Here is a 7960-nt window from a genome sequence, read left to right as displayed (position 1 = left end):
TTGACTGTTAGCATATTTGGTGCTTTAGTTTTTATGTTGGCCATTGGATCAATCGTTTTTCTTTATTTCGATGGTAGTTATGATGAGGTGACATGACATTGAGTGGATCCTTATTTAATTTTCTTCTATATATAATGGGCATAATGTTTTTGCATTCTTTACTTGCGTTCTTCATTCCCTTGATTCTTATTGTTATTCTTTCTATAGCGTTCATCCTTGACATTCAAAGTGTAGGTAACTTCCTTTTCGTCTTCTCCACCTCTCTTTGTAGTGGAGTAGTTATTGTAGTTCCAAGATGGCTTGTGACTCCGTACCTCAAATAAACCACTATAGGATCTTCGCTAGTTATGAAAGGGATAGCTCCACTTTCTATTTAATCGACCGTGAAGTGTTGGGGATAGAGTTTTTTCTCCTCTACGGATCGTGTAGATGTGGACGTTGTTGTGGGCTTCCTGGTCATTTTATGTTGCGAGCTCCAAGGATGGACGAGAGTGTTTGCTTTGATCATTCGGTGGAACGAGGAGATAAATTCTCATTTTATTTGTATGAAGTCTTTTCGCGGGACTTCAGGCTTCGTCTTCCCATGGACGGTTGACACTTCTCGGTCATGCAACATCTTTGGGTACCCCTTCCCAAATCCACCTAACTTCTTGGGGTTTCATCAAGGCCTTTGACATTTTTTGTCGGGAACGAAAGGTTCCCAATTAACCTGTAGCTCGGGTGGGGATGAGGAGCAGGCGGGTCGAAGCTGATGGACATGCCTTCAACCAAGGAGATGGAGGATCATGCTGGTAGACTTTAGTATCTGGTTTGGTGGTTATAACTTCCAAGTGTATGGCCAGGCGCGAGAAACAAATTCTTTGTTTGTTTCTGAATACATGTTCATACTTGCACTAATCCTCTTGAGTACTTATTTTTCTAGTCTACGCCACATGGCTAACTACAGGACCTTTGGGGTTCGTACCATTTCTGAAATGGTGATGTGTAGTGAACGTGGTTTGTCCCTCAACTTTTTAGCTTATGTATTAAATGAGTCGTATTGTCTTTTATAGGTAATAAATGAGTTCATTGATCCTTGGGACACTATTGGATTGCAATTGAGTGTTTCTTTTGGACGATGATGATGGTTCTAGCCTTGACTGTTAGCATATTTGGTGCTTTAGTTTTTATGTTGGCCATTGCATCAATCGTTTTTCTTTATTTCGATGGTAGTTATGATGAGGTGACATGACATTGAGTGGATCCTTATTTAATTTTCTTCTATATATAATGGGCATAATGTTTTTGCATTCTTTACTTGCGTTCTTCATTCCCTTGATTCTTATTGTTATTCTTTCTATAGCGTTCATCCTTGACATTCAAAGTGTAGGTAACTTCCTTTTCGTCTTCTCCACCTCTCTTTGTAGTGGAGTAGTTATTGTAGTTCCAAGATGGCTTGTGACTCCGTACCTCAAATAAACCACTATAGGATCTTCGCTAGTTATGAAAGGGATAGCTCCACTTTCTTCTACATTCATCTTTGGAAGGACAATATGAACTGGGCATATAGTCAGACTGGGGAGCAATGTTTATCGTTTCACTAGTCTCAGGATCATTTCAAGAGGATTATGCTGATTATGCTGGGGAATATAGTCTAACTAGGAATGTCACCTTGCTGATTATGCTGCCTATACTGTACTGGTCTTTGGGTTCTTCATACTTCTGCAAAGTGTGGTTGGTTTATTTAGGGCATCATTGCTTTGCAGATGGAGACCGACCAACCAAGGGGATTATTGCTCGCACACAAGGAAGGGTAAATCGCCATCCAAGGGGAACATGGCTCGCACCTTGCTGGATTTAGTTGATGAAGACTTGTCAGCCAAGGGGAGCATGGCACATGCGCAAGGTGGGTTGATATTGCCGATCAAGGATAACATGGTTCGCGCCTTGGAGGATTTGGTTGTTGAAGACCTATCACCCAAGGGGAGCATGGCTTTCACGCAAGGCATGTTGAAATCATCGGCCATGGGGAACATGGTTTGCGCCTTGGGGAACTTTGTTGACGAAGACTTGCAAGCCGATGGGAGGAAGGCTCATGCGTAAGGCTGGTTGAAATCACCAGCAAAGGGAACATAATTCACGCCTTGGGGGATGTTGTTGACGAAGACATGCCGACCAAGGGAACATGACTCCTGCACAAGGCGGGTTAAATCTGAAAGTGTGCATGTCAAGAGGAACACTTTGGAAAGCTCTCCTTGAACGTCATGGTTTTGATGAGGACAACGTGTGCCTAAAAGTGCTTGAAGATAACCAACAATCCAACGTGCTTAAGTCTTTTATTTGGTACTAGGCTTAGACTAGATTCTAGTTTAAGTTGAGTCGAAGGCTTAGGGCACCTAAAACATGTCTCACATGCATTTATCTTTAAATCATTTCATCCATGAGATATGTTCATTTGATAATATGTTCATGCATTACATAAATACATGTATATATGCATTCTAGGCATAAAACTAAGTGTCAAACATGTATTATCTAAGTGCATAACATATTCGATGTTTTCTATTTGAAAATACACATTTTATTTAGTGTTAATCGATTAACCATACCTTTAATCGATTAACCCAACTGCTGTGAAAAGTGGTTGCCACTGGAACACGTTTTTGTAATGCAGTTAATCGATTAAAGGTTTACGTTAATCGATTAACCTAACTGATTTTTAAGTTGTTGAAACTGAAAAACTGAAAAACAGAATCAGTTATGATTTTTAGTCCCGTTAATCGATTAAGAAGGTATTTAATCGATTATCTGGGGTTCTGGACTGATTCTTTATAAACTGCGTTTTCAGAATTAATCTCATAAGTTGCATGTTGCATTTATTAGAGAGTTAGAGCATTCTACGTGTTAATTGCTGCATCTATTTGTTAATTGCATTAGTGAGTTTAGAAATGAGAGATTCCTTGCTTTAGGATTGAGTGCATTTCATGTTATAATCTCTCATGTTTTCCCTCACATGTTCATGCATATTTTTGATGCGTTTTTCATGAATTTTATAATTCTGTAACTTCTGTTTTCATAACTAATACTTGTCATTTCACATGTGTTTGTGTTAAATGTGCATTAGAGTAAAGCCTTCATGTTGTATTTGAGCTTAGGTATAGCTTAATATTACTCTTGTAATTCTTGTGTAATTGTTGTGAAAGGGAATCTCTTGGTGTCGTATCACCAGTAGAGATTGTGTGTTTCTTCATAGCTTAGAGTGTAAGAAAAGGAAAGAACGAGAGATTCTTTGGCTGGGGCTACGCCGAAAGAAACGTTTTCTTTATCGGTAGGAAGGGAGTCAAACCATTGGATAGTTTCTTTGATTTCTTGTCATTTGCTAAGTGTTGTAATTGGATAATGTGTTTGTAAATTACATTGATTCGATTATAGTGAAGGAAATCTCCCAAGTCAGCCGGGAGGCCTGGATGTAGTTTGCAGTGGACAGCAAACGAACCAGGATAAAAATTCGATTTGCAGGATTTGTTTCTCTCTCTCTCTTTACTGTTTTTCAATCGATTTAATTTGTATATTTGATTCAACTAATACATTCTGTTCTTTTGTTGTATTGCAAGCTATTCTGATATACAAATTTGTAAGCTCTGTATTCGTTCTGTTATCGGTTATTTGTTTCGCATTTAATCGTTTCTGTAATTGCTTACTGGTTCTGTTTAATCGATTAATATTCCTGTGTTAATCGATTATACTGTTTCTATTAATCGATTAAAATAGTTTCTGTTTAAAACTGTTTTTTGTGTTAATCGATTAAGACTGTGCTTATAATCGATTATCCTTTTCTCCTTAATCGATTAAATAGGGTTGATTCAGCATTAAGTGTTGATTTGCGAAAAGCGGTAATTCTAACCGCGACACCTATTCAACCCCCCCCTTCTAGGTGTATTGTAACCACTGATACCTAACAAGTGGTATCAGAGCTAGTACGAAGTGCTAGCTCAACCGCGTATTCGTGATCCTAAAGGGAAAAGGAATGGGTTCTTCAAATCCATTTGGTGGTGATGGGTCATCCATTAATCGACCACCAATATTCAGTGGTGAAGGGTATGCCTACTGGAAAGTGCGCATGCAAATTTTTATTGAGGCCATAGACTCGGATATTTGGGAATCCGTAGTCAACGGCCCTTACGTTCCACAACATCTTGTGGACGATCAACCTAAAGATAAACCGAAAAGTTTATGGACCGATGATGAGCGCAAAAAGGTCCAGCATAACCTGCGCGCCAAAAACATCATCACATCGGTTGCACCACTAATATTTCCATTAGATTTCCACCTAGATGCATTACAAATCTTACAATTATCTCTCTTCTTGTCTTCCAATGAACCCCAATATAACATGCAATTGTTCGGACATGCATGAATCTTTTCATAGCTTAAACCTAACTTCTTAATCAACTTTTTTGCCTCGTATAAAGATGCTGGGAGTTTAGCATGGGGAAAAGCATCATTTAAAAGATCAATGATCATAGAAAATGTTTTGTCAGTTGCACTACATAAGACTTTTATATGATACAATAGAACAATGAATGATATTTTACTATATTTTTTACAACCAGGGTACAATTCTTCATTTCCATCACCTAATTGCTCTTTTATTTTTTCTTGTTGGGCTTTACTTGCATCACCCCTAGGCTGGTCATCATTTGGTATATTTGAGTGGCCGGAATCTTGAATTCCACTATCATCAAAGATGCCAAAAACATCATCTAACATATCCTGCATTGGATATTGTCTAACCCACTCTTCTTGTGGTTGGACTATAGTTTCAACATTATCTTGCACATGCTTTTCCCCATGCATGTACCAAAATGTGTACTTTCTGGGAAACCCTTTTTGAAGTAGATGACTAAACACTTCAATTCTATTACCCATTTTAAGAAATCCACATGTAATACAAGGACATGGAATTTGATCATTTATAGGTACATTTGAAAAGGCGAAATCCAAAAATTGCACCAACCCCATCCAAGAACTCCTTCGATCTAATTGGTTTCTCAATCCAACTCTTATCCATCATAACTGTGTGAATCTGTTTTTGATGTTAAATTCAATTACTAAATCATTAGAGATACTAAATGATTAACTTAACAACAACTTAAGTATTACCTCAATGCAAGCATGCATGACAAATTAAAATGATCCTTACATACCTTATATTTCAGGGTATACTTTTAATTATATGACAGAATTATTAGACAAAGCAAAAAATTAAAAGAAAATTTATTATAAACAGCTAAAAATAAAAAGCAAAAAAAACCATAGCTGGTCAGAGATATATATCTTCAAAAGACAGCAAGAAGCTTATACATATATAACAGAGCCTCCGAACAAGTAAATTAAAAGAAAAACATAGCCAAATATAAGAAGAAAAAACATATAGGAACTGATAAGTGATAAATGATAACTTTACCAAAGAACAAAGAGTGTTCAAGTCCTCAATCCTAACACAAAGATGAGATGAAAAGATTCATGGGAATTACTTGATATTTCATGAACTAGTAAAATTGGAATCAAAGTCTTTTTCTTTCTTCATGCACTTTGAGAAACAACCGACACATATGATAAAACTAATCAAGAAAAAGTAAAGCTCATTTATATACATCAATATTTAGAAACACCATTTTAAAAAATGTGAATGATCACCCTGCTCCTATTATTCTTTCTGGAGTCTGGTAATCTATGCCAAATTGCCAACACTAAGACAACACAAGTGAACTAATGTAAAGAAAGCAGTGACCAACATTCAAGACCATTTGAGTTAGACAATAGTAATTTCGTGCAGTCGAGGAGCTTCTGGAGGCAGAACTCCAAATCCGAAAAGTTGTGGCACAATCAAATGAATAAAATGCCTTTGACTTAAACTACTTGGCCAAACGAGCTCGTTCAGCTACAGCTCATACATCAACCATGGGATAAATAGGAACTCAGATTGCATGCCTTGAAGGAAATAGGAACTCAGATTGATAATGAAACTTTGAGAAAGAGAAATCGTTTGACATCAAAACTATTGTGACAATTCAAAGTTCAAACCCTATCAATTTTGACAACCAATATCACTATATGCTCTTCTTTCATACGAAAATGACTTTTGTTGTCTTCATTCATTGATTTTTGATTTTGCAACTAATAAAGTTTAACATAAAGAAACCGCGTCAACTCATGAAAAGAAATTGGTATTAACTATCAACATGTATTATGTTGTTGCACTTAATAAAGTAAACCTGGATTTGAAACGGGATTTGAGCGATGGAAGGTTGAAGTTGGATTGAGTGATTGATGCTGGATTTGAACAAATGAAGTTGAATTTAGGGCGATTTGAACGAAAATATGTATTTGGAGGGATTTGAATGAATGAAGCGAATTTCAGTGATTGAAGATGAATTTTAGCGATTGAAGCTGCATTTGAAGTGAATAACACAAAAGATTTGAGTGATGTAGCCGATTTTCCATGGAGGAAGAAGGAGAAAGGTATGAAGAAAAGAGGAAGGAGAAAGGTATGAAGAAAAGAGGGAGGAGAAAGAAAAAAGGCTTTTTTGTTGCCTTTTTTGCCAGAGGCCCAATTAGAGTAATAAATTTATGGGCTTATATTATACATTAATTTTGATATAAGTTATTTAATGTGGCTGATTAAGTGTGGCTAATAGGAACTTTTCTTGTAGTGTATCATTTTGTATGTCAAAATATATATTGATGATAATAAGTAATATTGATAAAATTTTATTTAAAATGTGTATGTATTGTACTTGATCAGCTATAAAGTCAGCTTCGGATTCAAAAGTTAACCATGTCAATATTTAGGATGAGCTTAGCTTCAAATTTATGGTCAGATCCGGATTTAAAAATGACACGACAAACTTTTAAGATTGGATAAAGAACAAGTCTTACTTGGTCTAATCCAAATTATGCTCACCCTTACAAATGTTTATTTATATCATATATATTTTAGATTTTCTCCACAATTTTAAGAATAAATTACTTATAAAATGAACTCAAATTTTAAAAATTATAATTTATTTTATTTATATCATCTCCAAAGTTTGGTATAAAATAATAACTTTTACGATTTTACGTCTCAACAAACATTACTGATTAATACTATTTATAAAATAAAAAGTGTGCTTATAGTTGCATCACTCGTCGTTTGACAAGTTACAAATTGCAAGTTGCATTACTCGTTGTTTGACTTGTTACAAATTGCAAGTTGCAACTCATTAACGTTGTTTGAATTCCACATGTTAATTACAATGAACACATTATTATTCCCAAACTGACACTCATATCAAGGCACGCGTAATATGATGAGGAAGTATACTTATTTGTTTGGTAGTTGACTTGAATACCCAAGCACTTATATATTATACGTGTAAATATTTTCAGTATGACTCTATCACCAACATCACTCACTTAGATCAAGATAGATCACATAAATTAAGTATAGTCAAATAAATAAATAAATGATTTATATATATATATATATATATATATATATAATATATATATATATATCATAAATAACTTCGTGGTTACTTCCTCATTCATTTAATTTATTGTAAAAAGTGCCATCACATATAAAGGACCAAGTCACCGACTTGTTTCGCAAGGATCATGGACCGACCGCATAGATAGGGTTGATGCAGTGACATGAACAAGGATCCATACATACGGAAGTTTTTGTTTTTTTCTTTGTTTTTAATTATAAAAATATAATTCCATTATAATTAATCATAATAAGTTAATTTATTTTTATTTTTTGAATCATTTATCTCTTAAGTACCGAAACATGACTTAGAGAAATGATCTAGATAACAATAATAAGGAAATAAAGAGAAAAAAGTAGGTGATTGACTAAGACAAGTTTTTCTTTTAAAGTAGAAATAAATACAAATGTACGGATCGGTGTATCAAACCTGAGCCATAATAAGTT

Source organism: Lupinus angustifolius, chromosome LG01 (genome assembly GCF_001865875.1).
Source record: "Lupinus angustifolius cultivar Tanjil chromosome LG01, LupAngTanjil_v1.0, whole genome shotgun sequence".
NCBI lineage: Eukaryota > Viridiplantae > Streptophyta > Magnoliopsida > Fabales > Fabaceae > Lupinus > Lupinus angustifolius.
The sequence above is the reverse complement of the archived record's forward strand: the minus strand, read 5'-3'. Positions refer to the sequence as shown.